The 21,362-nt window shown below is 52.2% G+C and overlaps 1 protein-coding gene and 1 long non-coding RNA gene across 9 annotated transcripts in view; one reads left to right on the top strand and one right to left on the bottom strand.

Annotated features, from left to right (window-relative positions):
• ACAN (aggrecan) overlaps positions 1-11,471 on the bottom strand; it is a 69,118-nt gene extending 57,647 nt beyond the window's left edge. For all 7 annotated transcript variants that reach the window (XM_086711556.1, XM_086711550.1, XM_086711552.1 and 4 more), the window contains exon 1: positions 11,105-11,471. The gene's annotated coding sequence lies outside the window, so the exon portion shown is untranslated. The remainder of the gene's footprint in view (positions 1-11,104) is intronic.
• Positions 11,254-21,362, top strand: part of LOC147580445 (uncharacterized) — a 138,528-nt gene continuing 128,419 nt past the window's right edge. For both annotated transcript variants that reach the window (XR_015252937.1, XR_015252938.1), the window contains exon 1: positions 11,254-11,466. This is a non-coding gene — a long non-coding RNA (uncharacterized LOC147580445). The remainder of the gene's footprint in view (positions 11,467-21,362) is intronic.

The raw sequence follows: 21,362 nt of genomic DNA, 5'->3' as shown, positions 1-21,362 counted from the left end.
CATGACCACCCAACCCACGTTCTCAGATACCAGGAATGACCCAGGGATATTCATGATTAACATCAGTTACTGCTTCGAGGACACTTGCTCTGGGCCAGGTACCTTGGTTAACCTCTGTTATTTTATCTTCCCAACAAACTCAAGAGGTAAGAGACCGTATACCTGATTTACAGATATGGAAACTGAGACCAGTCAAATCTGGCAAGCTCCCACCACTGGTGAATTGGCCAAACTGGACCTTGAGCTCATCTGCCTGACTTCCACTCCTACAAGACAAGAGCCTGATGGATTCTTCTGGGAGTGCAAGTGCTACAATCAGGAAGGGGGCTGGGAATAAAACGTAGGCGACTATGTGCTGGACCCTCCATCGCAAAAGAAAGACAAGATAGGGCTGGAGGGAGATATGGAGGCCCACGGTGGGGGAGTCTGAGAGGACAGGCACATAGGACAGCTGGGGGAGAGATGCCATTCAGCGTTCAGTGTGGATGGGGAAGGCTGAGAAAGGTTGCCCACTGAGATCTTCAGGGTCATGAAGACCCTGAACTCTGCCAGGCCAGGGAACCGTGTCTCCGTCCTATCCCTGGTGTCTGGCCTGCCTCCTCCATGTCATAGGGAGCGCTGGGATACCACAGCTTGGAAATGAAATGACAGAAGGCCCATGGCCCATGTTGGGTAGCCCAGTGATAGAACCTAAAAATATAAATTCATTCCTTAAAGCAGCTGCTCCCCCTTGATGTTGGAGTTATCATGAACTACTAAGGGAGGCTGGGGGCAGGGGGGAGGCGGGCATATGGAACGTGGCTTCTTCTCTCCTTAGCTGGATCCCATTGGTGGCCGTTCTGAGCCACGGCCAGCGGGAGATGGGGCTGCTGAGGTGGCCGGGATAGGTGGCGGCTGCTTTGGACAGAGCATTGGGAGTTAGGAAGTTGGGACCTAGTTCTAGCTCTGACACTATCCAGTGCCATATGCCCCTAGGCAGGACATATTAATTTAATTTTAATTCGAGAATAGTTACATACAGCGTTACGTTAGTTTCAGGTGCACAATATAGTGATTCGACACTTCCATACATCACCCGGTGCTCATCACAAGTTCCCTCCTTAATCCCCATCGTGGATTTTCCCCATCCCCCACCTACCCTCAGCAGTGTGTTCTCTGTAGTTAAGAGCCTGTTTCTTGGTTTGCCTCTCTTTTTCCCCTTGCTTGTTTTGTTTCTTAAATTCCACCTATGAGTGAGATCATATGGTATTTGTCTTTCTCCGATGGGCTTATTTCACTCAGCATTCTCCCGGACATCCTCCTTTTCAGATGTCCGTTCTCTTATCTCTGACAAGAGTAGAAAGCCCCATAACAGTGGCTTCCAAAAGGCATAAAATCAGGGTCGCTCTGATCAAATCTGACATGGGAACCCCTACAATCACTGCCACCTCTCTATTCACCCCTGTGGCCCCTATGGGGTGTCGCAGACGCCCCATCACCACTGTAGACTCTCTGGAGCACAGTTTGAAAAGTACTGAAGTAGGGGCGCCTGGGTGGCGCAGTCGGTTAAGCGTCCAACTTCAGCCAGGTCACGATCTCTCAGTCCGTGAGTTCGAGCCCCGCGTCAGGCTCTCGGCTGATGGCTCAGAGCCTGGAGCCTGTTTCCGATTCTGTGTCTCCCTCTCTCTCTGCCCCTCCCCCGTTCATGCTCTGTCTCTCTCTGTCCCAAAAATAAATAAACGTTGAAAAAAAAAATTAAAAAAAAAAAAAAAGTACTGAAGTCATTTGTCTGGTTAGCACACTTGTTCTGAGCACCTACTGTGTGCTAAGCATTTTCTGGAGTCTCACAGCAAGATGATCCGGTCAGATCATCTGCATGATGCCCCGTGCAGCTTTTGGTTGGGTGGGGCTGGGGGGGGGGGCAGACAACCACCAAGAAAACCAACCAACCAGGACCTTGTAGACGGTGGTAAGCTGCAAAGACAGTGCAACTCAGGGCTGCTGGGACACGGGGTGTGTTCATCTTCTTTCAACTGGGTGGTCAAGAAAGGCCTCACGGACGAGGTCATGTTTGGACCCGAATGACCAAGATGAGTCAACCTTGCAAAGCCAAGTGGGAAGAGCTTCAGGTGGGAGAGGCTAGGAGGCGAAAGGCCCTAAGGCGGGAATTAAGTGGGATCTGCTGGAGGGTGGTGGGTGAGGGGAAGGTGAGTCGGGATGCTGAGGGGGAAGGGGAGACAAGTGCCTGAGGGCCTCCGGGCCAAGGAAGGGGACTGGGCTTTATTCCAAGTGTGGAAGGTCTTCCGAGAGCCTCTGCAATCCCCAGAGGGCTGAGGAGGGATGTGCAAATCGCCTGATTGATTGCTGCAAGCATCTAAGGGTCGGTCACTCCACACGGCACTTGCAGTGACTAAGGAGGGGGCTGGACTAGTCCCAATTTTCCAGCCACTGAATGTTGCTGGAGCCTTCCCTGGCATAGGTGAGTCTCACTGACCCCTGTGGGTAAGCCCCTGGGGCCCCTGGGCCACTGAGATGGCAGCTGGAGAAGAGCAGACGGGGGGGGGGGGGGGGGGGGGGAGCAGGTGGGCAGGGGAAGAAGTAGGAGGTGAGGTCTAAGCCAGTGCTAGGTCTTTTCTTGGCTAATAAAGCGGCTTCCACCCCCAACCTAGCCCACAGCACTCTTCTCCATCAGGACTGGGTGTGGAGACCCTTTATGCAGTCAGGTCCCCCCACACCAGGGAGACCCACTCTGCTAAAACATTAGCAAAGCAAGAAAAGCAGAAGTCACTGCGGGTTGGAAGGGGGAGTCCCAGAACGAGGCTGCTTCAAGGGCAATCAATGGCCCAGAGAAGGTGAAGCAGCCCCCTGATGAACTGTGTGGGGCTGGGTTGGGGGTGACACTCAAGGCTGTAGCGATGAGGACAGGGGACAGAGACAAGCATGCAGACACAGCTTTTCCTTGCTCAGCTCCAGGGGCCAGGAGTTCACGCCACAGGGGATGGAACATCCATTATACTGGCGCCCCCTGGAGGCTCACAGCAAGTAGAGCACTGGCCCTCCAAGTCAGGCCGCTGGCCACTGGCCCTTGCACTGGGAGGGGGGAGCCAGGCTCACAGCGAGAATGTGTCTGCAGGCAGGACTCTCCCATCCCCAAGGAGACCACACTGGGTGCTCCACCTCCCTCCCAGGTTTTTCAATCCGGAAAACAATGGAACTAAAATGGCCAACCTTTAAAGAGAAGGTGGCAGGTATGAGGTGGAAAAAGGAGAGGGCAGGCACCGCCTTGCTCTGGGGGTGGAGACTGCTTGCTGGGTCAGTGACGGGTGTTAGAGATTTAAGTTTTTAAGTCCTCCCCATCTCTGTCTGCCCCTGGGGCCCTGGTGCAGCTGCCTCATTCCTGCTGCAGGATCAGCCCTGGCTGATTGCTTAAATCAGCATCTCTGTAGACCCTCAGTCTGCTCTAGGCAAGGAGAGCTCCCTGGCCAAATTCGGTGTAAGAAACTCTGGGAGATTTCCAATATCCACCAGCATACTGAGAATTCCTGCAGAAAAAGGGTGCATTTTGTTCTGTTTGACACTCAGGGATGAGACCCTTTTCCCAAGAAATGAGCATTGGCCATCTCTGCAGGAAATGTTGTGGGTTCCACCGTGGGAACCCTAGCCTAGCTTCATCCTCCTCTAGGGACAAATGTACTTCAATCCAGGGTCAAGGACAACTACGTGAAGGAAGCAGGGCCCCTGTCTCAGGCAGGAGGGAGGAGACAGAGAAGCAGGCTTTGACCTTCTCATTCCCCTAAAGGACACACTGGGGGCAAACGCTGTAGTTCTGCCTGCAGGGGGGCGGGGGTGGGCAGGTGACCCCCCAGAGGCAGGGCTACAAGGAGATGGCTTAGAACCAAATGCACCCAGAGGAACTGCTTTGGGCTTTACACGAAGGGTTCAGAAACTGGACTGCATTGGAATCACCCGGCGTGATTTTGCAAAGTACAGATTCCTCTCCTCCCCTCTCCTCCCCTCCCAAGCAGAATCTCATTTTTTCCAAAGCTCCTCAAATGCCTCCGATTCTAGGGACAGAGGCTACTTCTGATGATGGCACCCAGCTTCCCTTTGTCAGTCCCTTGTAAAGCTGACAAACACCCACTACATTCCTGAGTCATCCTAAAATCCAGGTGTTCTCCCGAGCCACCTGGAGCACCTGATGGAGGAGGGGAGTAGGGAGGGGAAGGTCAGGCCAAGGTCCAGGTTTGGTTGGGGAAAACCCCCTGGATGTGATCAAGAGCGGAGGCTGGGATCAAGAAGTCCAGGTGTTCTTTTTTTTTTTTAATTTTTTTTTCTTAATGTTTTTATTTATTTTGAGACAGAGAGGGACAGAGCATGAACAGGGGAGGGGCAGAGAGAGAGGGAGACACAGAATCCGAAGCGGGCTCCAGGCTCTGAGCCATCAGCACAGAGCCCCATGCGGGGCTCGAACTCCCGAACCGCGAGATCGTGACCTGGGCCGAAGTCGGACGCTCAACCGACTGAGCCACCCAGGCGCCCCAAGAAGTCCAGGTGTTCTAAGGGAGCTGGGAGGCTGGGCTTCTCCTCGCCCTGGACGTTTCTCCTATAGGAGCTTTCTTCCCCAGAGCAGCCCTGGAACCAGCAAGGGCTCCGGAGGTGCCGAGTCAGAAGGTGGCCCAAGGGTAGACAATGGGTGGCCCCAGGATGAAGTGTGTCCATAGTTGGGTTCTGGTGGGCACAGTGCTTCTGTGATCAGGTGCCTCCTTTTAGTTTGAATGTGACAGGTGACATGGAAGCAGGAGCCTCAGCAGCCCTGATGGGAGCCGTGGCTCTGCTGAGAGCAGCCCGAACTCCCTCTTTAGGACTCAGGTTCCTCATCTGCATAATGAAGGACATGGGTGATTTATTTAGGTGTCCCCTGGGTCCCTTTCTGATCTAATGCTTCAGGACTTAAAAACAGAGGCTCAGGGAAGCTTGGCAATTCCCACATCCACTCCTTTGGCTAGTGACTTTCAGTTAGGCCTTGATATATTGTAAGATCCACTCCACGTGGTGGAGCAAAGGCCCTGTCGCACAGATGGGAAAATGGATGTGCCTGCACTGAGGTAAGTCTCCGGGTTCCTGATGCTGATTTGGATCAGCTTCTTTTCAGTAGCTTGGGCTTCCTCTGTTCTGACGTCTCGCCATTACCCCCCACTCCCAGTGGGGCTCCATCCTGGTGGTTGGCACAACTCCATTGCTGTAACTGCAGTACCCTCTAGAGGGCGCTGCTGCCGGTGCTGTAATCTGCCTGGTACCCACTGGGAACTACATAGGTCCTGGCTTCTTCAGGCTTGCTTGGGATGCAGGAGAGGCAAAGTGTGGGACAGCTTCTCTCAAGCATTGCAAGGAATTTGTAGTGCGAGGGTCTGCTCATTCATTCATTCAACCAGGCTGCCTGTGTGTGCCAGGCACTGGATTAGGAACAGTGCACACCAGATAGAAAAGATTCCTGCTGGGGCTCCTGGGTGGCTCAGTCGGTTGAGCGTCCGACTTTGGCTCAGGTCATGATCTCACAGTTCATGAGTTTGAGCCCCGCATCGGGCTCTGTGCTGACAGCTCAGAGCCTGGAGCCTGCTTCATATTCTATGTCTCCCTCTCTCTCTCTCTGCCCCTCTTCCACTCACTCTCTCTCTCAAAAATAAATAAAGACATTAAAAAAAATTAAGAAAAAAAAAGAAAGAAAATATTCCTGCTTAGGCTTCATAGATGCCCCCCCCCCACCCAACAAGGCACCTTCCTAGAAGTAATTTCTCCCTGAATCTTGCCCTGAGAAAGCAGGCCTTAGTGTCTCCATTTTCCAGATTAGAAAATTGAGGCTCAGGGAGGCAAAGCAATTTGCCCACATCATGCAGCCAGTCAGTGCCCGGTTCAAGCGGCTTCAAGTCCAACGCTTCTCCCACTGCCCGCACTGTAGGATGCACACATTGGCCTTCTCATTGGAGCAAGCCCCTCCCCCTGGTTCTCACCCCTTGCTGGGAGCTGTGTGTGCAGGGGGGCGGGGAGGTGCTGCACACACAGCACCCCCCCCCCCCAACCAGAAGGCATGACTGTGGCAACTGTGCCCCAAACAGCAACCTTGTTTGGCCTCATGATCCCACGTCCACACCTGCTGATGCCGTAATTTTCCACAGCGGGACCTTGAAAAGCCTCAAAGATGATAACAGCAGTTGCTGGTTTATTGTGAGTCTACTTTGTGCCATGTCCTTTATGCGCTTTATCTTGAACTCTCTCAATCATCAGACAAGCCTCATTTCCCAGATGTGGAAACTGAGGCTCAGAGAGAACAAGTGACTTGACCAAGGGCACACAGCTGGGATTGCAACCTACATCTGGGCTACCAAGGTCCACGTGCTTTCTACTTTACCATTGTGGCCTGGCTTTTTTCTTTCTCTTGTTGTCCGCTCTTCACTGCCTGCCAAACCCTCCCTTCTTGCCCTCCCACCTCCAGTCTTCCTGCTGTCGCACACAGTTGGGCGTGGTCTGGCCCAATACGTAAATGAAGGTCAGGAGCAGGACTTCTCAGTCTTGGCACTACTGGCATTTTGGGCTGGAGAATTCCCTACCGGCAGGAGGAAAGTGCTGTCCTGTGCGTTTTAAGATATTTAATAACATCCCTGGTCTCTGTCCACTAGATGCCAATACCATCACGCCTCCCCTGGGGTGACGACAAAAAATATCTCCACACAAGGCCAGATGTTCCCTGGGGAGCAAAACAGCTCCCCAGTTGAGAACCACTGCTTGATAGGAACGCGGGGTCAGGGTCAAGTTGATCATAGCCCGTCTTGCCCATTAGACCATGAGCAGCTGGAGGGCAGGGAGAGTGAATTCTTGACACACCCTTACTGCAACGCCTGTAGCACGTAGCAAATGCCGCTGAAGGCAGAATGAATGAACGGTTTCCATGGACATGGTATGTTTCAGGATGAGGGCCCGATGGCCTACGTTCCCATCCAGATCCTTCTGGCCTGCTCTGGGCCGGCCTGGGTCGTGCACCTTCTCCTATCTGGGCCTCCATCCCCTTCGTGATCTCTTCCATGAGGGTCATCACAGGCCCTGAAGGCCCTGGATGTCCATGGTCTGGGAACTTCCATGTTCCACCTCACAGGCCCAGAGTCGTGGGGCTGAGGGGGCGCAGTCTGCCAGGCTGGAGATTACACATCCGCCCAGTCCTGAGTTTCTCCTTCATACCCTTACCCCTCAAGTCAAATCAATCACAGACAGACGAGCAAGGCCTGCACCAAACAGACCTGACGCAGGAGAGGTGGCTCCTTTTTTGGGTGTGTGTCTTAAAAGGAAAAACATGTAACCTCAAAGGTAACCAAATATCCAAATCGTGATGGCCAGCATCGCACACCCCGAATCCACCGATTCATGAGTTTAACAAAAAGCTTCTTTAGGATACACTATAAGGCCATTGAGAGGGAGAAAAGTCGCCTCTCATATGTCCAGGCCAGCCCGCAGGGCCCGCCCTCCTAGTATGTTCGTGCACACACACACACACACACACACACACACACACACACACACTCAGCTGCTTACAAGGAGGCTCTGAGTTTTTAAAAGTAAACTCCACAGTTTCCGTCCTTGCCCTGGATTCAACTTTTGAAAAAAGGAACCGTTTTCCCGTTTTCCCTACAAATTCCCCCTCTCTCTGGTCCTCCCTCTGCCTCACTCCAGCTCACTCCAGCTCTCCCTCTAACCCCACCCCTGCCCTGCACCCCACCCCCCAGCAGCTCCTCCCCTGCAATGTTGACTCCATCTGCAACCACACCCAGGGGCCCAGACCTCCTCTCAGGACCGGTCTTGGGGTTGGAGAGTAGCCACGGGAGATGCCACAGCCCCCCTTCACCCAAAAGAATGGGTAGAACGGAGCTTTCTCAAGGAAGGAGGGTAGCAGTGAAGCTCCTGTCCAGACCCACAGCATGGCCAAGAGGCCGCCTGGTGACAGCAGAGAGGATGGCTCCAGTCTCCAGATGTTCCCACAGATAGATCCCCTTTCCCAGGGCAGCCCATCGGCCCTGTCACCTTTCCTGCTCCACTTACAAGTAGGTCTGTCCTCCATGCATTGTTTCCTCTCTGATTCTGAACCTCTGCCTTGAACTGGGCTTTCACTCCTACCCCCAGCTTCCACCCCTTCCTGTCTCCACTCCCAAGATGCTTAACGGTCCAGTCCAGGTGTGAATACACGGGCACCTGCTGGCCGGAGCCACGAGGCCGGCATTTCTCAGAGACAGAAACGTTATCAGGATCAGTGTCTTTCCAACTTTTTTGACCACAACCCGCAGTAAGAAATACATCACATAAACATCAAATTTGTATGTGTTGTGTGTATATTATACACACATACACATTTAGAGAGGACTGCGAAATATATAACAGAGATAGAAGCTTCCAGAAACAATACTTATTGTTACTGCATGAGAGGCACTATGAGATTATTCTTTCCTATGTCATTACACCCCCCTAAACTGCCGATGGACACATTCTATGCTACATGTCCCAACAGGAGTAGAGACAGACTGAAAGTGAGACTCCAAGCAGAGGCCCGTGGGCCTCCCCTGGCTCAGCTGAGGCCCTCCCAATGCCCAACAAGAAGGGTCTTGGGAGGGACCAGGTTCTAGAAGGCATCATGAAAAAATTCCACACAAAAAGTTAGGACACACAGTCTTTTATGGTTTTAGAATATTCTAAATCAGTAATCTCCTGAGCTTACAGTTTGTGACCCCAAGGGGGCCCAGAAACCGTTAGAGGGGAGGAATTCAGGTTTCTGGTGCCCTGTGATCTGGGCAAGGACCTCTTCAAAGACCATGCAGCCAGTAAGTGGCTGAGTTGGGACGTGAACGCAGGTCTGCCTTGCCTGGCAGGCTTCCACCCTCACAGCTCTCCCCCACCAACTATCTTGGAGCTCTCTCTCTGACTGGGGAGTTGGACAATCTGTTCGGGGCATGTGGGGATGGAGGGTGCCCCACTCAGTATGCAGGGGTGTGTGTGAGAGGGGGCGCAGGGGTGAAATGTGTGCGTGGGTGTGAGAAGGGGCATGGAGTCAGGTGCGGCCCACACCAGACGGCACAGGGTCTCGCCGCTCGAGCGCACAGAGACGCCCTGCAAATACCTAAGAATATTTCTGTCATTTCCCGCTCTGGATTCTTTACTCCTATATTGACCAGAGGGCTTTCAAATAATACAGAAAGAATCCTAACTTAAGTAGGATTTTCATGGACAATTCTAGGAAAAGAAAAATGTCTCCTGAATATTAAAATTAGTAGTCGTAATAATAGTAATACCAAATAGTTACTGAGGACTTGCCCCGTGGCAGGCACCGTGCTAAGTGCTTGTGTCATCACAGCTACCGTTAACTGAGGACCCGCTATGGGCCAGCACTGAGCACAGAGCCTGGCACCTAGGTGGCGCTCACTAGTTACCAGAGAATGAATGAAGGAACCAGGTGTTGCACGAGAAGCTGCACAGAAATACATCTAATTTAAACTCAAGCTCGATGTAACCTGAAACATGCCAGCATTTTCTTTGAGAGACATTTTCTTCCTTCTGATAATTCCTTCATCCGAAACTTTTTAAATCCGAGGGCCCTTTTCCTTTGGGGTAGAAACACCCCCCTCCTTCGGGTTTTCTCCCCCGTGGCCTCGGGGGTTTTCTCCCTGACGGTCCTTCCATTCCTGGGCAGTCTCTTCCAGGCTCAGTGACTGACACTGATCTACACCTCCTTAAACCACCGTGCCCAGGGGCACAGGCAATCCGATCGCCTCTTCTCCTTTGGCAACCCAGAGGCAAGGAAGGCACAAGAATTAGAGCCCAGACTTCGGAACTCTTAAATCAGGACAAGCAACTGACGAGGGCCTCAGAAAACCTGGGTTGGAGGAGTCCTGCCCTTCCGGTAAGTCATGGGGGACCTTTAGAAAGTCATCACATCTTTCTGGGTTCACTTTCTCTCCAATGTGTTTCCAAGGTCCGGGGTTCCCCTAGACTGTCAGATACCCACCCGCTTCAGTGTCTGGGACCTGAAACACCACACTAACCTGCTCAGCTTTGCATCTTCCTTTATTCCTGGCCACCACCCCCACACAACAGGGACATATGCACCTATCGGAATGCTGGGACATGGGCTCCTCAGTGGTGAGACCCTAGAAGAATCCTATCACAACCTTGCTCAGGACTGCAAGGAGTAGAATGATGGGAAAGTTTGGGTTGGGTCCCGTCTCCCAAGAGGAGGCGAACCCCCGCCCCACAGTTTGCTCTAGCCTAGAACACAGGTTCAGTGGACAACTGTCCACCCAACCCCAGGGATAGAAAGTCTCCACCATCACTGGCTTCAGAGGCAGAGGGACCCAGAGACAGCAAAACTGCCCATGGTCATGTGTCCTCATTTCCCCTCTTCTTCCTTGAGAGATGTCCCTTCTTGGTGGCATGTTCAGAGCTCGTCTCCCTTGCTGGCAGCTCAGTGGCCCGGTCCTGGGTTCTGCCAATCCCCCCCTAGCTCTCCCTCACCCGTCTGGGCACCCTGCGACTCCTGGGGCAGGCCAAATGGCCAAGAAAGTGGGACCAATGGGTTCGCGCAGCCTCTGCTTGGGCACCTGCTGCGTACCTGACACGCTGCCCGCGTCACTTCGTTTATCCCCCAGCCATCCTGCCAAAGAGCCTCCCCTTTCCCTCTAGGCAGAACAGGCCAAGGCTCAGAAAGATGAAGCAACTTCTCCAGCTCAAAAGTAGCACAGGGCATCTGAACCCCCGACTCGAAAGCTGCTGCTCTGTCAACCGGGGCTCGTTCCGGACCCTACGGCTTGAAAACACACGGGAATTTGGAGTAAAAGCTCCCTCTCCTCTAGTCCTGAATTTCGGGGGGGGGGGGGGGGAGCGGCAGACGAGAGCCCCTCCTCACGCGTTCGTTTGCCCCCTTCACGCGGAGTCTGCAACAGCCGGAAAGTTTGCTCAACTGCACCGCGCACGCAACGGTCGGGAGCCCCCGGCGCACGCCTCCTCGGAGGGGAGACCGAGGCAGCGCAGCCCCCCCCAGCCGCGGCTCAGCTGCCGGCTCGCCGGGCGCCCCGGAAGGGAAGGAGACAGTTACCTCGAAGAGTTGGACTCCCTTCCGCGAGAACTTCAGTGCCGCGCACCTGGCGAGGCAGCCGGGGGCTCCTGGGGCCGCGAGGCCCGGGTCTCGCTGCGCAGCGGAGGGAGACGCTCTGCGCGCGCGCCGCGCACCCCTCCGCCTGCCGGCGTCCTGTCCGCGGGTCCCCTCAGGCGGTGGCCGCCGCGGCGGCGGCGACTGGGTTGCGGAGTCCCGGCTGGCCGAGGGAAGGGCCACTGCAAGGTGCCCGGAGCCCCTGGCACCCGCGTCAGATGCCGGCCGGCGAGCGCGCGGAGAGAGAGACCTTGAGCGGCGTGGCGCGCGTCCTCAGCTCTGCGAGCCCCCTCTGGAGCGGCGGGGAGGTAGGTGGGCGGGCGGGCGGGCGGGCATGGCGCGCGGTGACACATACATAGGGGCGGGCGGGGGAGGGGAGGGAAACCCCACCCCCGCGGGACCCGAGGGGCGGCCGGCGGGGGAGGGGAGGGCGGAGGCGTCTGGAGCGCGCTGGACCCCGGCTCCGGACCGGCGCGCCGCTGGGGAAGCCGCCCGGGGCGCAGGGCGCGAGAGGAGCCGGCAGCTCCGGGGCCGGCGGGAGGCAGAGGCGCGGGAAGGGCTGCAATGCGGTCGGCGGCTCCGCAGTCAGAGGGGCCCCGGAGGACTGTGCCTGTGCCCGCACCCGCACCCGCGGTGGCCGGACGGGGCGCCCGGGCTCCCGGCGCGGGGTGTGCAGCCGACGCCCGGGGTAGGGGGGTGGGGAGACGCGAGAGGGCAGGGCGCGCCCCCTGCTCCCCGGCCGCGATTTGGAAGGACCCTCAGGAGGAGCCGGCTGAAAGTTTTTGGGGATGGGGTGCGCCGGGATGGCAGGGAGGAGTGGGAGAGAAGGAGGTTAGGCGGCGGCGGGGAGGTGTGCCGGGGACCGGGAGCCTCGGGGCAAAAGGCTGAGGGTCTTCACAATCCCGGAGAGACCGAGGACATCTCCAACGAAGCAGGAGTTCTCCAGGACTTTTTGTAGCTCCAGAGACCACCCTCCTTAAGAGTTTTGTTTCCAGGCAAAAGAGTAAAGGAACCAGCGGCGTTTGAACACCTTCTGTGAGCTAGTTGGTTAACATACATTCGTATCTCACTTGAGTTTCCCCAAACCCCGATGAGGTAAATATTAGGATTCCCTCACCCCCAAAAGATGTGAAAACTGAGGCTCAGAGAGGGATGGAGTTGGTGGGGTCTGAATTCAAATCCACAGTCATGCTCCCTCCGCTACACAAGCGGCTGGTTAGGCACAGAAATTTTGGGGGACCCGGGCTAGGCTGGTGGCCTTCGGGGTCCTTACGGAGGGAGCTGGTGGTGCTTGATGCTGAGATTTTGTGGCCTCGGTCGATGTGGCAGAAGCCGCTTGACTCCCTCACTGGGCATGGACTGAAGAAGAACACGAAGTGGCATCTCTGTGGGCTGCCCCTTACAGAGATAATAGACTCAGCCTTTTCTTGATTCAAAGGCACGGCAGTGGCTCCGTTTCCCCAGGGTGACAACTGTGGAATCGTGTGGGTATTTTGCTGGCCATCTCTGCTAGGGGGCAGGACTGGCCCTGGCCCAGCACATTCTCTTGTGTCTTCTCTGCACAGGGCAGTGACGCCTGGGGAGGGCGTGGCTCCCACTCTACCCACTGGTCCCCGGGAGTTGTGGCTGAGGTGTTCCACTGGTGGGCACCTCTTGGCTTCACTCCTTTTCTACCTGAGTCAGTTGGTTTCTCCCACTCGGGTCTCCAAGCTACAGAGCACCTTGGGCAGGGCTGGCTTGATAGTGATCCGAGCCCCTCAAGGGGAAATAGCATCTTGTTTCTCAGACAAAAAAGTGGGATGCAATCTTGTTACTGACTCCAATGCCTAGGCTAGTGGAAGTGACTCTTCCAGAAAAAAAAAAAAAAAATCCTTAAAATTCCAACAGGAGGAGTCATGGGTCCTCATGCCAGGATTTGCCTGATACTCTAGGTGAGTACAAACCGCACTCTCATCTGTAAAATGGGGTCATATCTGACTTACATCCCAGGGTTAGTGAAGGACAGTTCGATTCAAGGACAAGTATTAATTAGGTAATTAATCTTTGTGATGAAGGGAGCGAGTGCTTCTTGATCATCTCGTTTTGTAATGAGGCAGGGAAACATACAATGGGCACCGATTACGTGCCCACTGCTTGATACAGCAGCCTTTCAGGTGGATATTACTCCCATTTTATGCACTAAGAAACTGAGACTCACAGGCCACCCAGGTAGTGAATGAGTGTGGGTTGGCATAACGCCACACTGCTGCCCCTACAGGCTACAGAAAACCCAGGATGATTGAGAAGTGCTTGGACAATTCTAAAGACCGTGTTCAGAAAATCAAAGGACATCAAGGTCAGAAAGCCCTCTGTGGCATATGGATGCTCCCCTGTTCAATGCAGGCTGTTCCTTGTGTGGTATTTCTGATGCTGGTCACTCTTCCTCTGCTCAGATACTTTAATATTTGCTTAATGCCTTTTCCAGGCTGCCTGACCCTATCTGCTGTCGTGGGCAACCTTTAACCTCTGGCTGTCCAAGCGTGGTGTCAGCTTATTCGAAATGCAAAAATCGAAATGCAAAATGCCAAAGGCCTGCTCCAGACCTTCTGACTCAGAATCTGCATTTTAATAAGATCCCCCAGGTGTTTTATATGCCTTCTGAAGTTTAGGGGCCACTGTGCTGGGATCATTCAGCAGGTTCTACTCATTCAATCGCAAAATTACCAGGCGAGAGGATCTCAGAGCCCGGAAGGGCTCTTAGGGAACGTTGAGGACAGTGTCCTGACCGACTGGAACATTTACTCCACGTGAACATTGCCATGGATTTCACTCTCTTCTGAGGCCATGTCCCATTTTCATGTGATTCTAGTATTTAGGCAGCTCTTAGATTTCACAGAAGCACCTACTGGTCCCCATCACTATGGTTGAGCAATGAACAAAACAGGCCCTGTTTCCCCCTCTTGGCCCTGGCCCCCAGACCTCCTTCCACATGGTGGATGTTTTTGCGTTTGTAACCAGTGATTTCACTGTTCTCACCCTCCCTCTCTTCTCCTTTAGGGCTGGGCTTCCTCACTTCACACTGTCCTTCCTCATCTCTCTCCATCAGTGGACTCCACCTGCTCCCACCAATCTTCTCCCAGCAGGTCTGGACTTTCCTTGTCCTGTGTCAAGACCTAAACACAGACCTGTTAGTGTGCTCAACCCAGGGGAGAGCTCACCTCCTCTGACGGGGTACTATGCTTCTGTTAATGCAGCCTACATTTATGTGCTTTTCTGGCAGTGTCATCGTGGCTCATTTTGAGCCTGTAGCCGACTGAGATCCCCTTTCCACATGTACTGCTATGGCCCAGTGTCTTCCCTGGTATAATGGGTTGTTCTAATCCAAGTGTGGGACTTTATCTTTGCTTCTCCTAAAAATTTCCCTAATAAGTTAAGCCCACCACTCCTGACCATCTTGGATCCTATTTCTTTCTTTCTTTTTTTTTTTTAATATAATTTATTGTCAAATTGGCTTACATACAACAGCCAGTGCTCATCCCAACAAGTGCCCTCCTCAACCTGGATCCTATTTCTATCAGTTTGTTTGCTGTTGTTCTTAGCAGCAGCTTTTCTACAAAGCTGACTAGTGTCCCGCTTTTGTGTCTTCCCTTATCCTGGGGCTGAGTTCTAGAGCAGGCAGGATGCCATGCTCCATATTGCAATTATAATGGCTGTGTAATGCATCAATCCAAACCTTAGTGTCATGGCTCCATAAGGCAATTATAGGATGCCATGCTCCATACCGCAATTATAATGGCGGTGTAATGCATCAACCCAAACATTAGTGGCTTAAAACAATGATTGTTCATGGTTTCTGTGTGTCAGGACTTTGGGAGAAATATGGCCAGGCAGTTCTGCCTTGGGTTATCTCATGAGGTTGCAGTCGGATGTCAGCTGAAGGCTTGACTGGGGCTTGAGGGTCCAGGTCTAAGGCGGCTGGCAAGTCGGTGTTGGCTGTTGGCCAGTGGCCCCAGCTCTTCTCCTTCTGGCCTGCCAGTGGAGCTGCCTCATGACATGGCACCTGGCTTCTGCCACAGCAAGTGACACAGGAGGCCGAGTGGACGCTGCAGTGGTCTGATGTCCTAGCTTTGGAAGTCACGCACTGCCACGTCCGCCATAGTCTATTGGTCACACGGGACCTCCCCTGAATTAGTGTGTGAGGGGACATACGAAGGTGTGAATACCAGGGGTTGGGGATTGCTGGGAAGCCTCTTGGAGGTTGGCTTCTACATTCCGGTAGACTGGCTCTTAGAGGATGGCCAGTCTCCCAGTCCACCTAAATGTGGCATCGAGACTGCTTGTTTCTGTCCCTTACGTGGGGACGCCACGCATGTACTTTGCTAAGTCCCAGCGCAGGATGTTTGCAGAATTCCTCCGAAGCATCCTTCCAATATCCCTATACGAGCAAGCGGTCTAGCCTGTTCTCTGGGACAACACCTCTGCCCCCATCTCTGCAGGACAGTCTTCAGCATCCCGCTCCTGATGGTGCCGCCAGAGATTATTGAGTTGCTGAGCTCTGTCACACTTTTGGTTGATATTGATACTTGTGGACAGTTAAAACCATCAGGTTCCCTGTGTGTGCAGTAGCATTGGAAGTGAATCCCAGTTCTGGCACAGAGAATGAGGGCAAGTTTCTTAACCTCTCTGGGTTTCTTTCTTTCTTTCTTTCTTTCTTTCTTTCTTTCTTTCTTTCTTTCTTTCTTTCTTTCTCTCTCTCTCTCTCTCTCTCTCTCTCTCTCTCTCTTTCTTTCTGTTTATTTTTGAGAGTGAGATAGAGGACAAGCAGGGGAGGGGCAGAGAGAGAGAGAGGGAGACACAGAATGTGAAGGAGGCTCCAGGCTCCGAGCTGTCAGCACAGAGCCCGATGTGGGGCTCGAACCCACAAACTGTGAGATCGTGACCTGAGCCGAAGTCAGGTGCTTAACCGACTGAGCCACCCAGGCACCCCTGGGGTTTCTCATCGGTGTAACGGAATTGTGTGGAATTGTAGGATTCGAATTAAGTGATGTCAGCACCTACGCGGTGATCTGGCTCCAGGAGCAAGATGGTGAATTTTCTTCCCTTTCCTCTCCGCTACAGTTTGATGTCCCTGAGTAAGTGTGTGCTGCTCTCTGGGTTTGTAAAAGAAACTAAAATCCTCACCTCCTTGGAGTGTGGCAATGATAAATACTATAGGCAATGTGTGTAGAGAGATTGCGATCATTTCTGGAAGCAAAGGGCCATAGAATTATGATATAGAAAAGCCTCATTGCAGACCGAGGCGGGGGAGTGGTCTTCTGAGAATTAGTAGAACATTCAAAAAGTGCTGTCTTATTCCTTTAATACTGTTCAAGTGACAAACTCAGAGGAAAGTGTTCTAATAATAAAGAACATGGGGTAAGTTAATGAAACACTTACAATTCCCCACAGGTCCGTATGGAATAATGACGTTCAGTAACAGGAAAGTGCTGTGTCACTTAAGACAAAGAAATTGAAGGGCACGTTTAAGGAAACACTCAGTTCTTGAAGACTAAGTTTGATTCCCCCCCCCCCCGAATTTATAGCGGATTCTATTTTCAGCGAAACCCTGCCATTTATAAAAGAGGAAATTATGGCAGCGTTTTACTCATGACTCACTAGTGTTTTTATCATTGAGACTACGCAGGGGACGACACTGGGGGGGGGGGGGCGGGGGAGACCGTGTTGGTATACAGAATCAGCATCAGCCGCACACCTGGGGTCAGAGGAGAGGTAGAAGGATCCTTCCCCCGATGGCCTCAGCCCCTGCAGCTCCTAGAAGCCTGCTCACCTTCTCTGTCCCCAACCCTGAATCCTAAGGGACTCCCTCCCACACCTGGGGCCCATCTCTTTCCCTTATTCTCGCCACTGGGGTCTTTTGGGACTGCCTGCCCAGCCCTTGTCACATTGTGCTTGATGATTTTATTTCCTTTCATTGATGGACATCGGATCATTCCGAAGTTTGTGCAAACTTCATCCACATGTTTTGCCCATCACAGTAGAGATAACAAAATACATGCCTATTAAATGAACAAATATGGCATCCCACAGTCGCTTGCTAGAGATGAAATGTAAGAGGTACAGAAAACATCTCCATAGTTTGAAAATCATCTGTTAAAACACGGGCATGGCTTTTCCCCAGGAAACCTGGCACTTATTTGATGCAAAATCCTTTGGAATAGTTATCTTGACATGTAAGCTGTTGCTATTGATCTGGGTTTTTTTTTTTTTTTTTAAGTTTATTTATTTATTTTGAGAGAGACAGAGATAGCACGAGTGGGGGAGGGGCGGGGAGAGAGGGAAAGAGAATCCCAAGCAGAGAACCCCTCCCTCCCTCGCTCACCTCCCCCTCCCTCCCTCCCTTCCTCCCTTCCTCTGTCCCTTCTGTCTCCCTCCCTTCCCTCTTTCCTTCCTTTTCTTTTATCGTGGTAAAATATGCATATACCTTTATTATTGTGGTAAAATATACATAACACAAAGTCAATCATTTTAACCATTTTAAGTGTGTAGTTCAGTGGCATTAAATGCATTCACAGTGTTCTACAACCATCACCACCATTTGTCTCCAGAGTCTTTTCATCTCTCCAGACTGAAACTCGGCACCCCTTAAACACTAACTCCCCATCCCCTGACCCCCTCAGCCTCTGGCAACCACCATTTGACTTCCTGTCTCCATGAATTTAACTACTCTAGGTACTTGACATAAGTGGAATCATACAGTATTTATGTGCTTTATTGACTGGCTTATTCACGTAGCATAATGTCGTCAAGGTTCATACAAATTAGAGCGTGTGTTGGAATTGTCTTTATTTTGCAGTAACATTTGTTGAGCACTTACTATGTGCCAGACCCGGTGCTAAGTGCTTCATTAAGCCCCAGACTCTATGAAGTCTCATGGACTTCATCTCACTGATGAAGAGACTGGGAACAGCGACGCTCAGCCCAAGTTCACCTCATTGCTAAATGGAACCAAGCATCTAACCCAGGCCACCTGGCTTTGGAGCCCTCATACTTAAAACAAAAAAACTTTTACTAGTGACTATTTATTGATCACCTGCTATGTGCCAGATATTAAGCTAGGCATTGTATGCATGTTTTTTTCCTCCCTCCCTTTCTTTTGATACATAATTTGCATAGAATAAAGTGCATCTTAAGCGTACAACTTGATGAATTTTTAACACACATAGACACCATTATAATCACAATGAAGTCAAGATACAGAAATTTCCAGCTCCCCAGAAGTTTCCCTTGTGCCCCTTCTCTTTGGTGCACTTCACCCAGGGAGACCATTATTCTGACCTCACTAAACCAGTGTTGTCTATTTTTTTGTTGTTGTTGTCTTTTACGTAATTTTAGAGAGGGCACCTCGGTAGCTTAGTCAGTTAAACATTCCAGCTTCAGCTCAGGTCATGATCTCACGGCTTGTGGGTTTGAGCCCCTCATCGGGCTCTGTGCTCACAGCTCAGAGCCTGGCGCCTGTTTTGGATTCTGTGTCTCCCTCTCTCTCTGCCCCTCCCCTGCTTGCGCTCTTTCTCTTTCTCTCCCCCCCACAAAAATAAATAAACATTGAAAAAATTTTTAGAGAGCGCGAGCGAGAGAGTGCACAAGCTGGGGAGAGGGCCAGTGGGAGAGAAAGAGAATCTCAAGCACGCTCCATGCTCAGTGCAGTCTATGCGGGACTCGATTGCACAAACCGAGAGGTCATGATCTGAGCCAAAATCAAGAGTCAGAGGCTCAACTGACTGAGCCCCACAGGTGCCCTAGTTTTGTCTGTTCTTGAACTTGATAGAAATATTATTATCCTGTGAGTCCCCCTTTGTCTCTGGCTTCTTTCGCTCAAGCTGGAGACAAACTGGAGAGCGTATGCCCCATCCCAGGGGACAGCCACTACGGTGGAAAAATCAGCGACGCTGGATCTTGGGGGAAAGGGAGAAGCAAGAGGCAGGAATGGCCTCAAACTTTTGAACCTTATGCCTGGGAGATGGGGAGTCCCTGTGACAGCAGCCAGGGAGTCAGGAAGAGTGGCTGGCTTGGGAGAAAGACAGCAAGTTCCGTGGTAGACAGTTGTGTGTTCAGACGGAGTTGGAGGGACATTCGGTGGAGGTGGCCAGCAGGCTGAGAGAACTGTGGGCCTGGGAATTGGGGAAATGCTCTGCCTGAGATTCCGCACATATAAAAGCAGGGAACATTGAATTCTATCCAACAAATGCTAAAATAGACTTTAATTGCATGCTGTAACCGTTGAAGGGAGAATGAAGAAGGGCAGAAAAGATGGAAGAAGACGGGCTGTTGGATAGAAATGCAAGAATGCTGAAACAGAGACAGATCCAGAAGTACAGAGAATGCCAGAGACCCTGATACGCTCGAGGAAAAGGGATACATAGAAGGGGGTTCTAGAGACACAGAAATATGGACAGGTGTGGAGCAGTGAACTTTCACGAAACATAGAGCTATGGTCTAGATGCATGACCATTTCATCCTGTGCCTATTAGGACTCTGTGGCTAATGACTTTTAAAAACTGTTGCATTTTTGTCGCCGGGGGTAGAGATGAGGCTCGTACCTCTTGGCATGTATCCCTAGGCACAAAGAAAGGAGATAAACAGTTCTGATCTTCTTATACATGCTGGCCAGGTCGCACCACCGGGCCCACCTTGGTTTCAGATCAGGTCAGAAGTCCAGCCCTCCAAAGGTCACCCCAGCCTTCCTGAGCGTCCCTGGCTCAATAAGGACTCTGGCCAGCTTGAGCTAGAAGTTCTCTGGAGAGCTGTCCCAGAGCCAGTTTAACCTTTGAAAGATGAAGAAGAGAAAAGAGGGTGAACTGCATTTAGTGCGTGTGTGTGGGTGTCACCTCATTGTTACTTCTGGCCTCCCGTTTTCTCCAGTTGATGGCATAGGGTCAGGGAGTCCCAGCCATGTGCCTACAGAGTAAAGCATTCGACCAGGTCCTAATTTGTGTGTGTGTCAAAGAAATAGCAGCCATACAGCTCCCAAAGGGACACTTAACAATTTAAGTAGGAAACAGAAAATTGTCAAATTAGAGCAATTTAAAGCCCTGACAAAAAATGCTGCTATATGAGAAAAATCAATACTGAGTGCAACTCACTGATCAAGAGGAGATAGAAAGCAGATAATTGAGTGAGGGAATGATTAGGCCCAAGAGGGGGTTAAGCAGGTGAGGGTAGGAGGGCAGGAAAGTCTATGAATTAATTAGGGAGCAAATAGGGGCACCTGGGTGGCTCAGTAGGTTGAGCGTCCGACTTGGGCTCAGGTCATGATCTTGCAGTTCGTGGGTTCGAGCCTTGCGTTGGGCTCTGTGCTGACAGCTCAGAGCCTGAAACCTGCTTCGGATTCTGTGTCTCTCTCGCTCTCTGCCCCTCCCCCACTCACACTCTGTCTCTATCTGTCTCTGAAAAATGAATAAATGTTAAAAAAAATTTTTTTTAAATTAGGGGGCAAATAAATAGAAATTATGCTGGAGGGCAGAAAGGCTTCCCCCTAGCGCCCCCACCCCTCCAACTTGAAAATTGGTTGTTCCCTGTGCCCAGGTGAGCTGGGTCCCGCTGCCTGCCCAAATCTCACAGTCCAGCGTCTCTCTCCCCATCCCAGCCCCTCTGCGTGCCTTGGTTGGAAACGTGGCTTTTCCAGAGTCAAAAACCAGAACACAAGGCACCTATTCACCCCGCTGGGTTTGAAAATTTTCTCCGAAATTCCTTTAACTGCAAACACCTTCTCCCAAGTACACTGTGCATCTTTTCAAATTTCAGACATAAACAGTAGCCCGGCCCCGCCTGGCAACCCCCTCTCACTCTCCTGATAAAAATAGAAAGGGCTGAGGTGGGGAAAGTTGTGGGTACAGTGGGGGTTTTGTGGATCAGCTGTTTGCATGGGTGTTCCTGACCCTCTCTGCCTATTCTGGGGAGGGGTGTCTCTCAGGGGAGCATCAAGCTGGATTCTCGGGGGATTTGTCATCCCTGGCACCCTGGCCCCTTCCATTCTGGGCCCGAGACACATCTCTGCGGTCGTGTGTTTAACTGTGTCCCGGGGAGAAGCACGTTTACCTGTGGTTACTGGCGTGGTTGTGGGGGATGGAAACAGTGGCGGGAAAGAAGCGCGGGGAAGCAGTTCATCTCCAGAAGCCATTAGCATGGAAACTGTCACGAGACACCCAATTGCACATGGCGGAGCCGT

This window comes from Puma concolor, chromosome B3 (genome assembly GCF_028749965.1).
Source record: "Puma concolor isolate L17-30 chromosome B3, mPumCon1.1.hap2, whole genome shotgun sequence".
In the NCBI taxonomy this organism is placed as follows: Eukaryota; Metazoa; Chordata; class Mammalia; order Carnivora; family Felidae; genus Puma; species Puma concolor.
The sequence above is the reverse complement of the archived record's forward strand: the minus strand, read 5'-3'. Positions and strand labels throughout refer to the sequence as shown.